General features: G+C 43.1%; 1 protein-coding gene across 5 annotated transcripts in view; it reads right to left on the reverse strand.

The window, feature by feature from the left end:
* Positions 1–21,494, reverse strand: part of RNLS (renalase, FAD dependent amine oxidase) — a 330,346-nt gene that overhangs the window by 190,106 nt on the left and 118,746 nt on the right. The window lies entirely within an intron of this gene.

Below are 21,494 nucleotides of genomic sequence, written 5' to 3' on the forward strand. Positions count from 1 at the left end.
AGTTTATCCATTCATCTAAGTTGTCAGATTTACAGGCATAAGTTGTCCATAATATCCCTTTATTATGCTTTTCATAACTGTAGAATCTATAATGATGTTAACTCTCCCATTTACTGATATTGGTAACATATGTCTTCTCTCCTATTTTCATGATCAGTCTGGCTACAGATTTTTATTTGATTTTCTCAAGGAACCAACTTTTGGTCTTATTGATTTCTCTATTGTTTCTGTTTCTTATTTCATTAACTTCCACTTTGATCTTTATTATTTCCTTTCTTCTGCTAATTTTGGCTTTGTTTGCTCTTTGTTTTTTAGCTCCTTAAAGTAGAACCTGAGGTCTCTGATTTGAGACCATTCTTCTTTACCAATATAGGCCTTTAGTGCTATAAATTTCCTCCTCAATACTGTTTTAGTGGTATCCCCCAAATTCTGATATGTTGCATTTTCAGATTCATTCAGTTCAAAGTGCTTCATAATTTCCCTTTTGATTTTTCCCTTGACCCGTAGGCTATTCAGAAGTGTTATGCAGTTTCCAAATATTCTGAATTTTCCCATATTTCTGTTATTGATTTCTACTTTAACTCCACTGTAGTCAGAGAACATAATTTGTATTATTTGAATCCTTTTACATTTACTGAGATTGTTTTTATGTCTCAGGATATGGTCTTTCTCAGTAAATTTTCCAGGTGTATTTGAAAAGAATGTGTACTCTGCCGTTGTTGATGGAGTGCTCTTTAAGTCAATTAGATAAAGTTGATTGATAAGTAATATTCAAGTGTAAAAGGTCATTGATGTTTTTGTGTCTCCTTTTCTATAAATTATTGACAAAGAAAAATTGATGTCTCTTACAATTATTGTGGATTTGTCCATTTCTCCTTGCAGCTCTATCAGCTGCAAAAAAAATTTGTTTTGCTTTCATGTATGTTGAAATTCATTAGGTATATATGCATTTAGGACTCTTTCATCCTCTTGAATTGGCCCCTTTATCATCATGAAATGAACTTCCTTTTCCTGTTAATATTTTTTGCACTGAAATCTAATGTTAATATAAGCCACATCAGCTCTATCAGCTATATCAGCTTTTGATTAGTGTTAGCCTGATATAATATATATATATATATATATATATATATAGTAAATATATAATATCTATAGTAAAAAGTATATATACATTCATACTTTTTACTTTTAATATATTTGTGTCTTTATATTTAAATGTGTTTCTTTCTGGCAGCATATAAGTTGCATCTTGATTTTTTTAAATTCAACCCAAAAATCTCTGCTTTTTAAATTTTTTTTTAACGTTTATTTAATTTTGAGAGACAGAGAGAGACAGAGCATGAGTGGGGGAAGAGCAGAGACAGGAGGCACAGAATCTGAAGCAGGCTCCAAGCTGCCAGCATAGAGCCTGACGTGGGGATCTAACCCACAAACTGCAAGATCATGACCTGAGCCAAAGTTGGCTGCTCAGCCAACTGAGCCACCCAGGTGCCCCCCAAAATCTCTGCTTTTTAATTAGGACATTTCGACCATTTATATTTAATGTCATTATTGATGTGATTGGGTTAAAGTGTATCACTTGCTATATTTTCCCATCTGTTCCTTGCTCCATCTCCTTTTTTTTTTTTTTTTTTTTGGTCTTCTTTTGGATTCAATGATTTTTTTTTTATGATTCTTATTTTATCTCCTTTGTTGGCTTTTGAATTACACCTCTTGGTTTTGTTATTTTAGTGGTCGTAAAGCACTTTTTAAAGTCAAAGTTTTCAAATCAAATACCAAGAAGGATATAAATCTGACCCCCTTCAAGGAATCTGTGGTTATGTATCTCATCTTCAATTTCTGCAGAGGCATTAAAAGGAATGGGCTGAAAAGATCAAGCTGAAATGAATGTTTGCAATTCATAATGTTTTAAGTGGAGCTAAAATGCCAGAATACATTTTACTGCTTTTAAACCAAATTCAATCATACCTAGTACAGAGATCAAGTGAGATTCTGGAACCAGCTGAAAATTCTTATTTTTAAATAATGTATAGTTCTCAGTAGTCCCATGCTGAATTTCTTGATAAATTTTGAATATCAGAAATTGTGTTTATCCAGGCCAAACATTAATAACTGGCACCCAAAATAATTGACTAAAAACTCATGTTAATCTAGTGGTCATGGAAAAAAATTATTATTTCAATAAAATAAGGAGAAACACTAGTTTCAATTTTATATATCTCTGATTTTTTGCTGAACACATAGATGGGTGTGATGAGTTGAGCTGGGGACAGAGCAGGGAAATTCCAAGAGGTCTGTGCTGTTAGTGAATCCTAAGATCCACATATCTACAAGGTACACATCTCCATATAAGGGATGGAAACCAGTATAGAAAAACACAGTGGTCCACTTGGTTCTTCTGTGTATTACTGGGGAAGCAGGGCAGTGTGGCATCAGCATAAAAATTTAGAGACAGATAATTGGAGTATAAGTTTTCATTTCATCGCTTGATCTGTGCTTGGGGAACTGTGCTAATTCAGGATAAGTCACTTAACCTCTCAGAATATGTTTCCTTATCTCAGTATTTAAATATAATAATTTAGATATCACCTAAATATCATATTTATTTTATAATACTGTCATGAGATAAAAGGAAGCAATTTTATAGACAATTATCTTTGATTAATTAAGCAGTAACAAATGTACATTATTGTTCTTCTTATTTATTTCTTTTGCTTTTCATTAGTGAAGAAGCAGAAATTAGGCAGTAATGAATAGAGCAGAATTCCATTCTTGGAGCCCAGATACTCATCTCAATAGCTCTGTGAACACATGGTGGTTACTCTTACTACTAGTATTATTGACAAATAACTAATGAAAGGAGTAAGTGAGGACTTAGATCAAACCTCCTTAGTCAGCAGAGGCCATGAAATTTCACTTTAGCCACACCACTCAGTGTTGATAATCTAATGCTTTCTGCTTTTATACTCTCCTGCCCAGAGTACAATGACCTAGGTAATAGTACCAAAATCAAATTAATATTTGTATTGTGCTTATAATTGTTTCACTACAGGCTTGCTATTTTTTCTCCAGGTAACAATGAGTCTCTTGGAAGTCTTCAGTGCAATGTGTTTGCTTAACAAAAGCTTGAAGTGTCCAGCGGCACTATTAAAAATCAGCCTGGTCTACTAGACTCCTCAGTTGATTAGCTTATTCAGTAAGCTTCTGATTTGTCAATGTTTTCTCTTTGACTGAGCTCATTCTCTCTCTTATTTCAAAGCGTATTGCATAGCTACCTTAAAACAGAGGTGCATAACTTTTGGAGCATTGAGGTCATATTGGAAATCTTTTGCAAACCTAAGGGCTAATTCTCTGATGTTTACTGGCAGGAAACATCAATGCATTATTGGATGTAGTCATATCAAAAACAAGCCAGGTCTTGCCATTTGCAATCTCCCAACAGAGTAAGGGTGCGTGTGTGTGTGTGTGTGTGTGTGTGTGTATTAACAAGGTGATTTTCGAAAAAGGGATAACAGCAAAACCAAGGAAACTGAGGTAGTGAGGCTTAATTCAAAGGTGCTTATGAGATGGGTTGAGAATTAGGAAACTTGGATCCTACTTCAGGTTCTTTCTGTGAGGTCTTGGGGTACAGGCGTATGACGTTTTCCTCTGCATCCTGAGTTCTTATTATGTGCCAAGAATTATTTGCTGCACATGTAGACCCATTGCTACTATTACATCACTATTAGCTCTGAGTTCCTAAGCAATCATTTAACATTTCTGAGTCTGTTTCTTCATCAGCAAACTGGAAACAATAGTCATAAAACCTTATAGACTGTATTGTATGGACAAAATGAGCCATTTTTATCCAAACTAAAAAGCCTATAATGAAAATCAGAATAGATACTGGTTGGGAGCACAGGCTGTGGCATTTGGATTTGGTTAGAATAAAGAGGATCTCAGATTGTTGGGCATATTTCTAATTATAGCTACTTCATTTGTGAAATGGGAGTAAAGATTGGATCAAAATGGTCGACTGATTCCAGGAATCCCTATACCCTCCCAGACAAAAATCTCATGAAGTGACAACAGATATTTTAAACAGTTAGTATACAATCACACAACTTTGGAAGACAAGGCTGGGTGCTATCAAAGGGCCAGAGATTTTGAAGCATCCCTGAAAGTTACAAATCAGGTGGAGACTAAGATCGGAGAAAACCTTGCCCCCAAACACGAGGAGGGCAACTCACGAAGGTGAGAGTGGTTAAAAACGTGCGGTTGCTTGGTGCAAATAGACACGAGTCACAGAAGCAGGCCTGTGTGATTCACTGGCAAATGAAATTCTGACCAGCTGTCTTGTTATTCCCTTACCTCAACTCTTCATTTGCTGAAACTGGGAGAAAGGGCCCTGTGACTGGGAGGGTGGATGCCACCGGAAGGAAAGTTTCCAGCACACCAAAATCATCGTATGTCTCTCCTTTCCCCTTCATTCATGAGCACCTGTAACTAGACCCAGAACCTTCTCCTGCCCCCCAGCCCAGCCCCCAAGGATTTTCCAACACAACGTGAAAAGACAAGAATCAAGCTACCAAATATTTGGAGTAAAGCAACATGAAACCTATGAACAAAGATCAACAAATAATGCATCCCCCCAAACACATAAGGAAACAGAATTCAAAGAACTAACAGAATACTTCAATATTTACATAAAAATAACACTCTAGAAAAGAACATAGAGGACAGTCGTGCCATAAAATAAGAAGAGACCGTTACAAAAATGAAACAATGCAAGAATCCGGAATTTGAAATTTCCAGGCAACATCAAAAGTGTCTCCAGGGATGGCTATAAAGCAAAAGCGACACAGCTTCAGTTCAAAAGGGAAAGAATATTAAGGGATTGTAATACTGGGATAATAATAATGGGCCCCTTTGGTGTTGTTTAGAGGATTAAACAACAGAAAGCATGTAAGATTGCTTAGTCCACATAAGAAAATTAAAATAAAGAGCTATTTTTTAAATTATTGTAGTTGTTAACAGCCACACTACATAATTCTTAGTTCCTAATGTTATAATTTTTTTAATGTTTATTTGGTTTTGAGAGAGAAAGAGAGAGAGAGAGAGCAGGCGGAGGGCAAAGAGAGAGGGAGAGAGAGAATCCCAAGCAGGCTCTACACAGGGCTCAATCCCTCGAACCATGAGATCATGACCTGAGCTGAAACCAAGAGTTGGACGCTTAACCAACAGAACCACCCTGGTGCCCCTGTGATTGTTATTATATTATAACTAAAAATGAGGCCTCAAGAGTTGATCTATCAGCAAGGTCCTAGGGCTGACCCTGGTGAGCTGATGACGTCGAGATGAAGAGGCAGAGAGGAACCGGGACCCTGGGGCACAGTGATGATCTTCAATAGAGAGTTTAGGGGAGGGACTGTAGGAAGTAAGGTGTGAGTACGAGATGGAAAGGGGCAATGGGAGGGTAAAGAGGGATTTGTTAGCTGGCGCTCAGGGAGGAGCAGCCTCCGGGCTGCTGGTTGTGGGCTCACTCGGGGTTCTGGCGAGGTAAGCTGCCACACTAGTCGAGTGAAAGTGCGATGGTCCCAGGGGTTGGACGGAGGCCCTGTGTGCACCAGATGCCACACAGGACGCCAGCATTGGGCTCCGCCTATGGCTTCTTGAGCCCTGCCCACCAAATCATCCCTGTGGCTCCTACAGGTCAGAGATAAAACCTTGGCCCACATGGGTCTCCCAGGACGGTTCCAAATAACAAGAATCCCAGGCCTCCATCCTCTATCAAATCCATAGATGTACGAAGGTTTTATGTTTTATTTCCGTCGAGGCTACCAAGCCACTCACGATGATAATTTTGTAGTCAATCAAAGCTTCTAGCACTGAGTATGAACATTGGCACCAAAGCAAATTTCAGTTTGCTTGTGAGAAATCTTGCCAAACTATAGACCATTACATGCATCCAGAAAACTCTACTGCAGACGAACCCCCAAGTTCCTTTTAAGAAAGTTGCTTCTTTAGAACTCTCTTTTGGGCTTCAAGCTGGTCTTGGTCCCTCAGAATTTTATCAGTAACCTCAAAGCTAAATAAATGTCTTTACTTTTAAGAGAAACAGGACAGCTGGGGACTCATTTCTAGACATTTTATAAAGAACTCATCAAACTAAACATGATACTTCATTACCAGTAAGTGCCCAATAATAAAATCGGTTTGCAGATACCATGTACATTTCCATATATTATTTATACGAGCTTGAGGTTTGTGATTTCAAGACCAAAAATGTTGACAGAAATTTGCATATTATTGAAATGGCATAATTTATTGATGAGGCACACAAATAACAGAGGTGATGCTTACAGCAGTTCGGAGGCTAATGCATAATTTACAACCCTAAACAACTTCATGAACAAGAGCGAAAATTGCACATTAGGCCCTGCCTCAGAAAACACTAGCTATAAAACTAAGGCATTTCAGCTTTATTTTTTGTAACAGGGGTATCTTTGTGGGAAATGGATAGACCATTGGCTTTCAATCTGTAAGCGATGTAAAGAAGCATCAGTCTGCCTGAAGGCAGAAGACAGGCAATCATCTTCTTGCCTGCCTGCCTCTCCTGTCCTCCAGTTAATACCGACATTCATTAACATTTGATGCAGAAGGGATATCAAAAAAAGGTTGTACCTAAAGTGCCATATAGATGGGGCTGAATTTTGTCATCGACAATGTTACTCAAATTTATAGTTTGAAATAATTTATTTTAAAATCAAGAGATTTATGTTATGGCAAGAATTACTGCAATGATTGTATCCAAGGTTTATGTCTTAGGGAGAAATCCAAGTCCAAGTTTACCCAATAGACCAGTTTGCTACAGAGAATTTCCAGATACCAGGATAATGGACTATGTTCTTGATACTGCTGAAAGTCTTCCCAACTCTCATTCCCACACCCTGAGCCATCAGCACAGAGCCCGATGCAGGGCTCGAACCCATGGACTGTGAGATCATGACCTGAGTTGAAGTTGGATGTCTAACCGACTGAGCCACCCAGGAGCCCCCTCACACCCTGCTTTCTAATAAAATTTTGCATCCACTCAAATACCCAGTCAATCCGCATGTGACTCAGGGCTCATGCAAGGCTGACTTCATCCCCATTTTCAGGGACTGGGGGAAGGATGTTCTTGAGTGTAAGCAAATCATAGACACCCCATTTCCTGTGCTTATGGGTGCTCCTGCGGTTCAAATCTATCCAATGGGATGTAAAGGAAAGTCTGCTGGGGTGCTTCTGGAAAAGGTTTCTTCACTCTAAGAAAGAAACTCAGGAAGCATACTCTCCCACCAAGAGTACCTCTAACTCATCAGTAATAAGCAGATTTCCAAAAAATGACATTAGGATGGGGAACAAATGCTGGGCAGGCAAAAAAAAAAAAATGGCATATGATCCGTAGGTTGGTTATGATGCCTTCAATTCTGCAGGTGACATAGATTTGTGGTCAGCTGAACTTGCATATGGAGGGAATTTACCAGCTTCGATGACAAGAAGACCAGAGTTGGGACCGTCTTTAAGACTGATTGGATCAACAGATCTTTAAAGTTACCAAGTCACAAGTGTTTCCCATTTTCCCCTCTCTGCCATCATCAGTGTATTGCTTTTGCCCTCTGGCTGGATAATGCAAGATGGCTGCTGCATTTTCAGGCATCATATCCAGATATGGCAAAATCTGGAAAGGAAGTGAGACCTCCTTTCCCTGAGTTTCTTTCAGGACAGATCCTTTTCTCTCCCCTGGAACATCAAGGGAATGGGCAGGCGATATGAATTTGGCCAAAAATATGTTTCACCCCTTGCCTTTAATCTTAAACTATTCACGTGAGAATGAAAGGAATATGGGCAATAGTATTTACTGCAGCTGTGGGTGACCAGAGGGCCACCAAAGACTGGCTCTCCCTCCCTCTCCTCTGTGGCTCCCCGAGAGACCCTTGGTTTCTGCACATTCCCAAACCCAGTCCTCCAGGCTCCTTTTTACTCTTTCAGCTGCCCTCCATATACACATCCATGTAATCCCAGTAAATTCCCTTTCACTTAGGTTAAACAATTGATTTCTGTATCTCGCCAAGAACAACGACAGGGGCTGACCGAGATCACCAGGGAGATCCTATTCTTAGAACCAAAACCCAAAAGTGAACTTGAATGGATATATGCAAGTCAATCCAATATATTCTTAAGTGAGACCCAACAGTTTTCTCCCTGTTACGTGTTGTTTTACTTCTCCTTTCTCACATAACAAAAACCACTTTAACCTTAATAGAACTACACCAAACTCCAAACTCTCTTCAGTCATGAAAGAACAGGCGGTTATTGTTACCATGGCTGCTTTAAATCTCAGAGTCCTGCCCAGGAGGGGATCCTCAGTAAGAACATGGGATCTTAAACTCCAGGTGTCGCTGGTGCCATTTAATTTAGTCTTCTACTTACTGCGAGTATTATAAGCTCCAACAATTCCAAGTGACTTTGTCAGACAGCGGAAAACACGACAAATGTCTTTCTCTTCTCCTCAGAGCAATTGTAGGCTCTTAAAACCAACAGAGGTGTCTTGCCACCAAGCTTGTTAGTCAGTGAAAACATTTTTGTGAGTTAGGACCTACTCAAACACCACCCACACTAGAAAGGGATATATATGTACAATCAGGGTCAACTTTTGGCCAAAGAATATGGGAGCAAAATCTGTGGCAAAAAAAAACGAAGCAGGTTGTGCGTAGTATTGGCATCTCTTGAGGCATGTGTAGAACCGTGAATCATCTGAGTTGAAAGATCCCTTGTAGACGACCCACCCAAACTCTCATTTTACAAAGAAAGAAACCAAGGTCTAAAGTAGCGGGAAGTAATTTGCCCACAGCAACAGAGCTGGAAGTCAGACTTGGAGCTCCTAGCTATAAGGTTTTTCCTTATTGTTTCTCTCAAGGAAACATTTCAACTGTCTGGACCGTCCCTTCTGTACTGCCTGCCCAGATCCTGGTAAGACGTTATCTTCTGTTTGAAAGTTTCTCCAAGTCTTCCTGTAAAAAGTACTCCCGTTGGCAACCAAAGCTCTCTATTTACTCTGACATCATGGATTCGTTCGTGAGCTGCTTGTAATATGGCTGACTGGGTGCATACATATCTGTTACCCTTACTGATTATACATTCTCTGAGGGCAAGGATTGTGTCTTCTTCATCTGTGATTTCATTTCCTTCTAGATCCTAACATTTTATATGTGATAAATGTTGGCTGAGTCATACTGATGTGTACTCAACAAATGCAAGCATTCCCCAAAATGTTTGTGGGAATTCATGGTTTAAGATGTCAGTCCCCTTGGCATCCGAACAGGCACAGTGCTCTCGCCTAACGCAGCCATTAATGGCCAGGATTTCAGGTCTGGTGATAGGCAGGTAGAAGAGATAATCTGTGGTTGGTACTCCTCCTCCAATTCAAGCACTGAGGCAGACACAGCCTTCAGTTACTTGCAGGGTCTGCCCAGACACGAATATGAAATGTTAATCATAAATGGATCACTCAAGACACTTTCAGATGCGAAGAAAGAAAAGCCCCATTCACCTTGACCCAAATAATAAGGAAATTAATTCTCTCAAATAATGGGAGGTCAACAAAGAGGAAAGATTTCAAGTTTGGCTAGAGCCATACCATGTCCCCTTGGGCTAAATTCCTTGTCTCCTCTACAATCTTTGGTGTTGACTTTTTCCGGCTGGTTTCTCTCCTCTTCATTAGTTATCTCTGGCTAGCAATGAGACTACATCCTTCCTTATTCCCGTCTGGCATGAGAGAGAAAATCCCTCTCCCAATTATGCAATAAAAATCCTCCCCGGTGGTCTGAATCTAGGTCATATGGCCAACTAACTAGCCCCATTACGGTCACTACAGGAGGGCTGGATCCTGCCTAGTGTAGAAATTCAAGACTGACTCCGAAACTGGGGATGTATTTAGCTTCCCCTCAGTCTCCTGGGCTACTCGAGGAAGGGGTAGATGACTAAATAAATGCAGGTTCTGTTAGAAGGAAGAAGGAGGGAGGGATGTTTGGTAAGGAACCACTGGCATACGTGATCTCAAATTGACAATTCTTCAAACTTGTACATTAGCACAAATAATTTTGAGTTAAGTGAAATTTTTATCAAATTTTGAGTTAAGAGACACAAAAATCCCTGTTTCTTTTTATAGGTAAGAATATATCATAAATAATATATACTTCAGTATTATCTTCCCACTGGATCAAATGAGTTCTATCCTGAAGACTCAGGAATCGACAGAACAGAGAAAACTTCTTCGTGCCTGGTAATGAACTTCGGGAACCCATGGCAACTCATAAACCCCAAGATAGCACAGTTTCTCTAGGAGGAAATTCACTTTAATTTTCCCTTCCACTTCTTCCAAGCTCCTATCCTTGTAGGAGCGAGACAGAGCTCTTCCTTCCCTCCTACTTATAATCAAGTTGGTGGTGATTCTCCGGAACTATGCTATGCTGACCACGGTGACCAAGGAAAGAGGGGAGGCACTGCTATGCCAGGAGGTGAGCATTTTTGTCCAGATTCAAAACATTGATACTGAAAGGCAAACCACTTCTGGGTCTTCCAAGTCTCCTGGGAGACCCTCAGTGCTGAATGCATCAATGCTAAACGCAGGCGCTTTGTGCTTTAGGATATTTGGATATTCTGTGTCCATCAGCAAACATGGTTATGCTCTCTTTAGTCACTACTTGCTAGGCAGGGACGGAAGTGAGGGCTGCCTTTCCATGATACGGACAGTAACCCAGGGGTTTCTTTCCTGGGGGAAGAACTCATTCTCTAAGCATCAGAAAGACAACCAAACGTCTAAGACGGGCTGGGGAAGCAAGGGCTGCTGTCAAACGCTACTGTTTATCCCATGACTAATAAACACAGAAAGGAAGTAGGAAACCTTGACAGGTCTCAGCGGGGCCCCTGAAGAGGACAGCTCCCAGCTTATGATGCTTTCACTTACCCACGCAGCCAACTTGAAGCTTCTTGTGTGCAAGGAAAAAAATAGCTCATCTGACGCACAGGAGGCAGGGTTACTATGCCCCATGGTGACACCCTCCCAAAGCTTCTCTCAACAGGAATGGTGAGCTCACACAATAGGGCAAGAGGCTGGGAACACTGCTTTGGGATTTGGAAATGGTTCAGGAGCTCTTCTGCAGAGACAGGGGTCCCTGTGGGCTCTCGATCATACGATATAAAACTGAGAAGGGGCTGACTCTCTTCTTTGTAGGAGAAGACAGTTTTATGTAGGATCTTGGGGTTTAGTTGTTGTTGTTTTTTTTAAGAAGTACAGAAAAGGCAAATACTCTGGTGCTGCAGAATATTACTCTCTTAAGTATATTTTGTATATATTATATCAAAACTTTATTCATTCAGGAAGGGCGTCAATGTATGTGTGTTACTGAAGTGGGTTTCCCTTCCATTCACAACACGATTGAACATTCACCTGGTTAAAACTAGGTTTCAATGCTGAGAATCTGGTTTAAAATGAAAGGGCAAAAAACTTCCCCATTGATTCACTACTCACAGTTGTCTTATATGTTAATCTTCTAGAAAAAAGCAGAACCCACTACCTCTTCTTTCCTTAAGCCATGGAGTTATGTGTTCGTACTCTTCTCTCGGGTCCTCGGCGTTTTTCTCCTGGCCATGGGCAGGAGCCAAATGCTCAGCACACGCTCTCTGTTATCTCTCTCGCCCCCGCTGGCTCTCCACCTCTCCCCACCAAGACTTCTTTCTTACTGGCCTCTGACGCTTCCTTCTCCTTGGCCTGGGCCACGTTCCACAAGATTTTCTTCTGTGCCTTTGGTTTCTCCACGCTTTCACACTCCTCCTGGTTGAACACCTTGCTCACGCACATGCCTTTAGCAGTAACATCAACGCTTCCAATTCTGGCGCGTGTACGTGAGCCATGGAACCTAATGTGAAGCTCTCCAGCCGACGTCCCTCCTTCCAGTCCCTCAGGCCAAACTTCCAGTCCGACTCGGCCAAATCTTACCACGGTATCTCCCCTCCATGTGCCCTTCCCTAAGTAAGCCTGCAACGACTCTTCGCAATCGCTGGATGACTTTAGAATCCCGGGTCCTCTTTTCTTGCCTCCACACCCACATCCAAGGCCTGAAGGTTAGGCCTGCTGCATATCCGCCAGACCTCCTGCTCGGTCTTTCATCGTCTGTATCCAGGTTCTTCCCGCTCATCTGAATTTGGCAATAATTTTCTAACCTTTATCCCAGCTAGTGTGAGATTGCCCTAAGAATGCAGTGCATTCTCTGCGTTTCCACACTGGCCAGAGTGACCTTTCTAGAACCCTTTTTAAGAGTTTCCTTAAAGTCCTTAAATCCTGTTATAATTCTTTATAGCTTTCATAGGTCAGTTCAAACTTCTAACGAGTGCAAAAGGTCTTTCTTTTGTTATGGGGTGCTGGGGTGGCTCAGTGGGTTGAGTCTCTGACTCTCGATTTCAGTTCAGGTCATGATCTCATGATGTATGAATTCGAGCCCCGCATTGGGCTTCGTGCTGACAGTGCAGCCTGTTTGAGATTTTCTCTCTCCCACTCTCTCTGCCCCTTCCCCACGCTCTCAATCTGTCTCAAAATAAATAAACAAAATTTTTTTTAGAAAAGGTCTTAAAAAATTTTTTTTATTCATTGAGAGAGAGAGAGAGAGAGAGAGAGAGAGAGAGAGTACAAGTAAGGAGAGGGGCAGAGAGAGAGGGAGAGAGAATCCCAAGCATGCTCTGTGCTGTCAGTGCAGAGCCCAATGTGAGGCTTGACCTCATGAACTGTGAAATCATGACCTGAGCCAAAATCAAGAGTTGGATGCTTAACTGACTGAGCCTCCCAGGAGCCCCATTAAAAGGGCTTTCTTGATCTGTTTAGTGAATACTAATCTCATCTCTCCACTACCTTCCTCTCTGACCACCAAAGACTTTACTTTTCCTGGACACAATTAAATAGTCGTGATTCCCAAATATGCTCCCATTTATTCATTCATGCAAGTCCCTGTGGATGGAATAAAGTCTTTTCAATGCATTTAACTCACTGAACCTTCAACACTCAGCTCAAGTGTGACCTTCTCCAAGAAGCTGTTTTATTTTCTCCCTCATTCTGATTTATATTCTTCTCCTCTGAGTTATCTTGGTTTACTTTCCACTTTCCTTTTATTACCTAATAGTAATTCTTATTAACTCACAAACTCATGAAGGGCAAGGACTGTTATTCATCTTTTTGTCAATAGCTCTTGGTATTCAACAAATGTTTGCCTAGTGAATGAATGGATGGGAAAATGAACCCATTTTCTGTTTCCCATTTTATTTTCTGAGGGATAGAAAAGACATCTCTGACTTCTTCTCCGCCCTAAATAATCTTAAATTTTTCATACTAGGGTTAAGAAATTAAAAGACAATTACAAAATGGAAAGGCATATAATTAAATATTGAAAGTTGGTCTGGCTACCAGTATAGCAAAAGCATATTATGAAATCCAATGTATTTTTCTTTTTCTTAATAAAAAAATGTTTTAGCCTTTCTAACATTAAACTGAGGAAGGCTGAAGTTTTTGCTTCGGGGAGGGTAGGACACAAAAGGAGCCTCAAGAACAAAAAGTCCAATTCTTGGCCTTGAGTTTCAAAATAGGTCCTTGAAATTCATGGCAGAGACAACCGTTTTGAAAGTCAAAGAGCTTTTGATTCGCAAGAGCTGGGCCTTTTGAGGGGAAAAATATACTTCTAAGTTGCAGTTGAGTCTGGAAGACCCAAAGGTGGACATTATATCAAGAATCTTAGAGTAGGGAAAGCTACAGAACTTGATGGAAAAGTCCAGAGAGAGGAAATCAACACCTTTCTTGGCACAAAGCACGGGGCTCAGAGAGAGAAAGGAGGAAGAAGGGAGAGAAGGATGACATAGGGGCGGAATGTCTCTTCTCCGTTCCCCACCCAAGGTGGAGGCTTTTACAGTCAGATAATTAAAAAATAAGGTAAGTTTGAGAGGTAGGTTCTAGAAAAGGATCTCAGAGTAAAGCCTAAAACACCTGTGCCTGTGAGAAAATTCCCACCTTAAGATGCCATCTGAGAGGGTCTCTGCAGGTGGACCTGAGGTCAGGCTCACAAACTTGCATACCTCAGCAGGAGGTAGCAAGAACAGCTCAGAGATTTCACAGCCTTTTGTGGAAGGCCCACAAGTACTAAGAGGGCTATCAGACTAGAAGTCAATAGAAGGACCATGAATTGCAGAGGACAGCAGCGCACGCCATATGAAACTGACTGGGGGGGCGGGGTGGGGGGGGGAAGAAGAGGCATGCAGACCAACCCCCGCCTTGGAACTCAGACCATCCACCAGCCAGGAAAAAGAAAAGAAAAGGAGGCGAGGGACTCTTGAATTAATAACAATGGTCACTGTTAGTCAGCATTTAAGTATCCTTCAGGGCATCCTTTCTTTCTGAGTTCTTTCTCTAGATCTCCTAGTTTGATCTGAGTTTTCTTATTTCCAAATATTCTCTTGGATATAGCCACTCTGTTTCCGTATCTGTCTCTGCTACTAGTTTGTCTCTTAAAGGTAGGGACTTTTGTCTTTGTATCTCCACCATTTACTACCACAGTAATTTGTCAATAGGTATTTGTGGGATAAAAAAAAAAAAAGAATATATTGATCCGGAATATGGATAGTGGTGTGGAGTGATGATAGTGGATTTCATGAAGTTACTGGAATACAGACAAGACTAGATGCTTTGGAAGTGGATGAGATTATTGATAGATGATCCACAGAGTGAGAAGACAAGATGGCTTATCACAGAACCTGGAGAAATGCCAACTCTTCAGGGGTGAACTGAAAAAGAAGAGCCCATGAAAGAATGGCTGGGGAAAGAAGAGAGAATCAAGGAAAGGTAGAAGCCTAAGGCACAGAAAAATTCAAGAAGGGCATGTTCAACCGAGCCAAATAGCAATTGTAAATTAATCAAGACAAAGAAATGACTATTGGATTTGATCATTAGGAAGCCATTGGCAACTTTTCTAGGGACGTTATTTTGGTGTTACGGTGGGAGGAAAAATATCTCAAGGTCAGTTTTGTAGATCCAACTTCTCCTATACATGGTTGCTCCACTGATGTGTGAGAAATACATACGAAGCACCACCTTCAGCCTCCTGTTTCAGTCCTGTTCTCTAGGACCCCTTCAGCAGGGGGCTTTGTTTTTTAGGAAGCCATTGGGGTTCCATGAATAATACTTCCTGTATCTATTTTCAATGGTTAGGATTTAGAGAGGTCCTGTACGTGATTTCAACCTTCAAACCTCCCACAAGGTCAACTCCTCAGTGAAGGCTACAAAGCCTAAACAAGAATTATTAAGAGCTCAAATAAACAGGGGTGGTTAAGTCACTCAAGGGAAACATATTAAAATCAATTACAGTTCAATAGGAGTAGGTTTATCCGATTTCTTTGCCCTGTGACCGAGGTAGAACTTGTTCCCAAGTGTGGGTGTGAAGTTGGGGGTGCACCTGGGGTTGGTGGAGAACACAAGAGCCAGGAGCACACTGTGCCTACTTCCCTGAGACTTAATCAAGTCTGGACATGTTGCCTGCACTTGAGCTATTTGATCTATGTAAATAGTCTTGTTAATTCAATTCACCAAGTATTTCTGGAGTACTGTGTATCTGTCAGGCACTATTTCAGGACATGAGAAAAAAGATTGAAAAAATACAAACATAAAAATAAAGAACACGGCTTCTGAACTCAAAGAGCTCACAGCTGAATAGCTAGAGAAACACACGAAAGTTCAAAGGCATTGTCGGAGCAGCGCATAGGAAGCCTCATGGCGCTAAGGAGCCACAGAGGCACTCAGTCAGCCCCGGAGGGAGGTGAAACCAGGAATGTCCTGGGTGGGGTGTGGAAGGTAGCTCATGCAGGTTGATTAGGATCGAGGGATACCAAGGTAGAGGGGGTAAACTCTACCTTTTTCTAGAAAATCTATACCAACAAAAGTTCTAAACCTTCTAGGGCAACCCGTGCAGGTCATTTAAACCCTGTGCAGGGAGGGAGTTATTCCCATAATTACTTCTAACTTGATGGCCTTATAATCCATTTTAAGGTGTCTCCTTTCTCTCCTTGCAGGGAGGAAGAAACTGGGAACAGACAGTTAATGTGGTATTTACATTTCGGTTGGAAATATCTTCCAATGACTCGGTTATTCTCCAGAAAACAAAAGAGTTCCCTGGATCACTGTATTGCAATGCAAGGCCATTCTTCATTTACTCTTTTTGTTTCAAAGAGAATACTAATCCACCTCCATTCAAAGGCTCCCAAGGGGCCTTAGATCCACTGAACATGAAACATGTTTAACCGAAGGGCTGAAGGGATGTTAGAAGCTACACGAGAAGTCACCAAGAACATTCTGTGATAAAACTATTCCTAATCAGAATTCTCAAAAATTTGGAAAAGGAATCATGTTCGCCTCATTGCAAGGGGACTCTCTTATTTCCCATCTCAACTAAGTGAATTAGGAACCGTTCTTTCCATGGCATTTCTCCCCACATTGGGCCCTAAATCTCAAGTTAGTCCAAACTGTGTTTCCAAAAGGACTGAATAACCACCCAAAGCTTTAGCAGAATTAAAGTTCCGATGGCTTTCCTGAGGTAAACTTCCAGCTTGTTTTGTTTCTATTACGTTTTTCCTTGATAAGCCAGCCAGCTAGCTAGCTAGCTATCTTATAATGTACTAGTATCTTAGTAATGACTATGAAACCCATATTCACAAATTCTCAGATAACACTGGAAGATCGAGAATACAAAAACGACCATGAGATCAGTTGAGAAGTGCAAAGGACTATGGGGAATATTTACAAATAAGGTACAGCTAAGGTACATATAGATATAAGGTACACAAGGTTCTATGCCTTGCCCAAGGGCAAGTAGCTATTGAACAGAAGAGATGAGATGAGCATCCACGTGAAGGAACCAGGTCCCCCATCAGCCACATCACAGACAGGTCTACGCACTGCTCAACTCAAAGGGCAGCATTCACACGGGACGGGCAACTTCACACACCTGGACGTATAGCGGGACCCGGAGCCTAGTTGGGGCTCTGATGGCTCCTGGGACTCACAGCCTCAGAGCCACCAGGAACCTGTCAACAGCTTCATGATTCTTCTGTTTGAGATGCCTGACGAAGTCAAAAACAGTCAAGATATCCTGCCAGCTTTGTTCCATCTGTAGGATCAGTTTCCTCAAGAGAGGGGGGCCAGCCTCGTGGTTGGCCAACGCCCCTCACCATATAACTCCTATGATTTCAAATGTTTTCTTCACTGTCCTCTTGCACAATTCCAGTGGCTTTTGGAAGGATCCTACTGAGTCATACTCGTAGGAGTTATATAGCAAAAGCCTTCTAGGTGGTTTGATAAAGTTGAACAGAAAATACAGGCAGCCTCCCTCCTCCACCCACGTTACAAAAATCCATACATTTTAGGAAAAATCCCAGCTCCTGCTGAAATCCTGGAAGCCCTCGTGAAGCCTCCAGAGTTTTCCTCCCCCACCCCGGGGCATCTGCACCGTGGTGGTGCAGCCCAGGCTGGAGAAATCTGACCAGAAGCAGCCCTCCCCAGTTACGCTGTGGTCTGAGTGGCACATGTGATGCCCCACACCAGCCGCTGCACCCACCCTCCAGAATGCAGAATGGTTGTTTTTGTAAAGAGTCTGGGGATTTATGTGGCCAAAGGAGGTAATAAAGTGTAACGAAATCATGGTACTAAATGTAAATCATCATACTAAATGTTAGCTCGTTATCTGAAGTATCAGTCCACCACAATGAGGAAAACATCAGTAGGAGGTGAGAACAATGCCAATGAAAAGGGTGTAAATCATTAAAGAAACCATTTCCACCTCAAATGCATAATAAAGCCGGCCCGGCCTGCCCCGTGGCCCCACATTAACAGTAAACCTAATGGATTTCCTGCTGAAGGAATGCATTGACATTCAGACCAACAGCAAGGCATCATCTCTGGTGTGGGGTGCATTGCAAGGGAAAGGATGTGGGGTCTATGGGGTTTCTGCTATGGATACTTATAATCTCTGGCGGGGGGCGGGGGGGGGGTTGCTTTAACTCTGAACTGGGAGGTGCGTTTTACTAGAATGAAATACTCCTTAACCCCTTAGTCTTCAGTGTCTAGATATCTTCATCCACAAAGCCTCCTGAACTCTCCAGCGACCATGAAGGTCATGAAACTAGGTGTGACCGAAGAGGCAGCAGGCAGTGCAGGGGAGGCACACAGGTATCATCTGGGGCCAGCCAGGCTCCCTGAAAATGATGTCCCCTCTTATATGCACTCTACAGCCTTTTGGGGGTCTCTCCTGATTCCGCACCCCAATCCTTTTCCCCCTGAAGGAGCCTGTCCTCCCAGGACATCCATCACCAGATGAGTCCGAGGTAGCCTGTCCCCCTCTGGGCTAGCCTTGTTGTCCAGCCTGGTCTATCAGCCAAGCACGGTTCAAGCTGTGTCCATTGGTCATGCGCCATGCCATTTTATCTCGGAGCTGGGCCACCGCCATGCTGCAGAGACGGGCACTGGGGTGACCGGGGGCCCTGCGAAATCTTCTGTTGGGCAAGTTCCAAATGGGGCATAGAGCTTCTCTTTTGTGAAGCAAAGACCTTGTGCATACACAGTTCTTTCCTCCTCTGGTAAGACCTGCCCCCTCTTCTCCCCAACACTTGCCACATTCACAGCATCCAGTCCTCAGGGCCCAGCCCCTGGGGAGTGCTTCCCACCTCTCCAAGCTGCTGGAGCCCGAACAGGTTGCATTTGCTGATGAGTTCCTACCAACTCTTCAGTACAAGTGTTTGATGGTGAGGACGCACTACTTGGGTGGCTGGTTTTCTTTTTCTATGTAGATGTTCTGAATTCAGTGTGCTCTAAACCCCCTAGAAAATGGGACCTTGTCTCATAGGTCGTTCTCTCTCCCTACAGAATATGGCACACACAGGTTCAAAGGAAGAATAGTACATATTTGTCTATGGTTTAAGACAGAGGAAAAAATCATAACACTCCTCAACCCAGCTTTGAAAAGAGCAAACATTCTAGTTTTGCCATCATTGATATTTTAGATATGAGCCTCTGGCTAGAAGCCAAAGGGCAGATTTCCCCAGGGAACGCTAGACCATGGCTTATAAAACCAGCCAAAAGAAGACTGTTCCAGTGAGGAGGGAAGGAGGAAAGGAGGGAAAGAGGAAGAAAGGGGGTGGGGAGGGAAGAGGGGGGAAGGGAGGAGGGGGGAAGAGAGGATGGTATGGTAACATGGGCCCTTAGATCTGAAGCTTAATGCTTCCAATATTTTCTCATAAACCAGAAAGTCACTGTTCAGTAGAAACATATGGTGTGAAACCTTCTTTCTTTCTTTCTTTCTTTCTTTCTTTCTTTCTTTCTTTCTTTCTTTCTTTTGTTGTTGGATGGTGGGTGTAGAGAGGAAAGGGGACCCGGTGGGGGCGAGGACAGGGAAGGGAGCTGGGAGAAGGAGGCGGAAGGGCTGTTTACAAAATGATTCAAGCTGGATAAGGGCTTTTCCTCTCCTTTTCCTTTCCTTTCTTTTTTTTTTTTTATTTTGCTATTAAAAAGATGCGTTTTATAGCGTCTCTGTTTTCCAGCACTTACGTCCTTTGATGGAAACATGTTCTGATGTCGACAATGATTAAGTCTGTCCGTGGGTAAATCTGGTGTTCAACTGAAGAGACAGAACCACAAGACCAAATCCACCACCTCTTATTGGAAACGTCAGGATCAAGGAACAGAGGCAAGTCATTAATTTTAAGCCTACACGGGACAGTTAGCTCTCTCTGTCTGTTCCATGTTGTCGCACCGCAGAAAGTATTACGTGTACGGTCGCGGCTAAGACAGTCCAAACGCCCCCGGAGCTCGCCCATCAATTTTGGTTAGAGTCAGCATAGCCCAAGACACTGTTAAGACATTCAAGGTTTTCAGTGATCGTGGAAAAGGAGAACAAACGGCCAGGCCTGCTTTCTCTGTGTTTCCACTGCTGGGCAGAGGACAAATCATGTTCCCCGCTGACTGACCACGCGGGGTGCCCTTGACTCCTTTCCAGCAGGACGTAAACCCTCAGGTCGGCCCTCCGTCCACAGTAAGGCACCTGGGTCCCTGCACAGAGGCTGCAGGGCACTGGACCATTCTGACGTCCGACGGCACCAAAGGGACTAGGGGTTGGATGTGCAATTGAGGTGGCCCCCACAATACACAGCTCGGAAGTACACTGGCCACCAAATAATGACCTCACATCCCGGGCACTCGATGGCATCGTTTAGCCCGGCACCAGAGAAAGAGGGCAAGAAGGAGCAGTGAATGCTGACGAGAGTTCGTGGAGGAAGGCTCCAGCAGGTACGAGAATCTCGTGACCCTGCGAGACAGTGATGGCTGGCACCAGGCCAGATGCCTGCCCAGCGTCCCTCCATGGAAGTCTGTTCATCAGTCAGACAAGAGAGCGATCTGGTCGGGGGTATTCTGCTTCCTCTCTCACTCCCATTTTCAAGCTGGTGAATTGAAGAGTGAAGATAACCCACCTGACTTGTGTTCCTTCGGCCTGCCCTTTTGCACAGCTGACTCCTCGTGCTTCATCAGCTGAAATGTCATTGTCTCCAGGAAGCCCTCCCGGGTTACACATCTGAAGGGTATCACGTTCCCCTTACTGACATTCTGGCCCTTGTCCCAGTTTGTAATCCTCTTAACCATGACCCATCTTCCCCACAGAGTGCAGCCTCCACGAAGAAAGGACGGCCTCTATCTTGCTTCTGATCTGGGCCCAGAGCTGCCCCTCACAAATCCCCGCTGAGCGAACGCATGCATGAATGCACGGAAAGTCACCTAGGAACTCAGAGCTACGACCTGCGTGGAAGCGTTCACCCGTGCAGCCTCATTTTCCATGTCAGCGCCCGGGGACCCTGCATCGGTCACGCTGGACGGCAGTCACGGCAGGAGAGGAAAGCCGACTCGCTCTGCCCTGCCCCAGGAGGATGTGGGCTGCTGCTCCCCCATCTTGGAGGAGAGGCCTGTCTATTTTGGACCCACACGAAGGAAATGTCGGTGGGTGGAAATCCAAGATCTGGTGGCTTCTGGGTCTGCAGGAGGGTGGAAAGACTCAGTAACAGCAGGAAAGACTCCTGTGGCACAAAGAAACTTGCCCTGATCATCCCCCACCCTCCTCAGGGAGCTCCTGTGTCAGTCTGCCCTTAGGTTCCGGGCCGTGGCAACAGGCAAAAGTCCTCTTTGGATCCTGAATTCCTTTTTTTTTTTTTTAATAAATATGTTTTTAAGGTTTATTTATTTTTGAGAGACAGAGCACGAGCGGGGGAGGGGCAGAGAGAGAGGGAGACCCAGAATCCGAAGCAGGCTCCAGGCTCTGAGCCATCAGCACAGAGCCCAACGCAGGGCTCGAACTCACCAACCGCGAACTCATGACCTGAACCAAAGTCGGACACTTACCCGACAC

Source organism: Prionailurus bengalensis, chromosome D2, assembly GCF_016509475.1.
Source record: "Prionailurus bengalensis isolate Pbe53 chromosome D2, Fcat_Pben_1.1_paternal_pri, whole genome shotgun sequence".
NCBI lineage: Eukaryota > Metazoa > Chordata > Mammalia > Carnivora > Felidae > Prionailurus > Prionailurus bengalensis.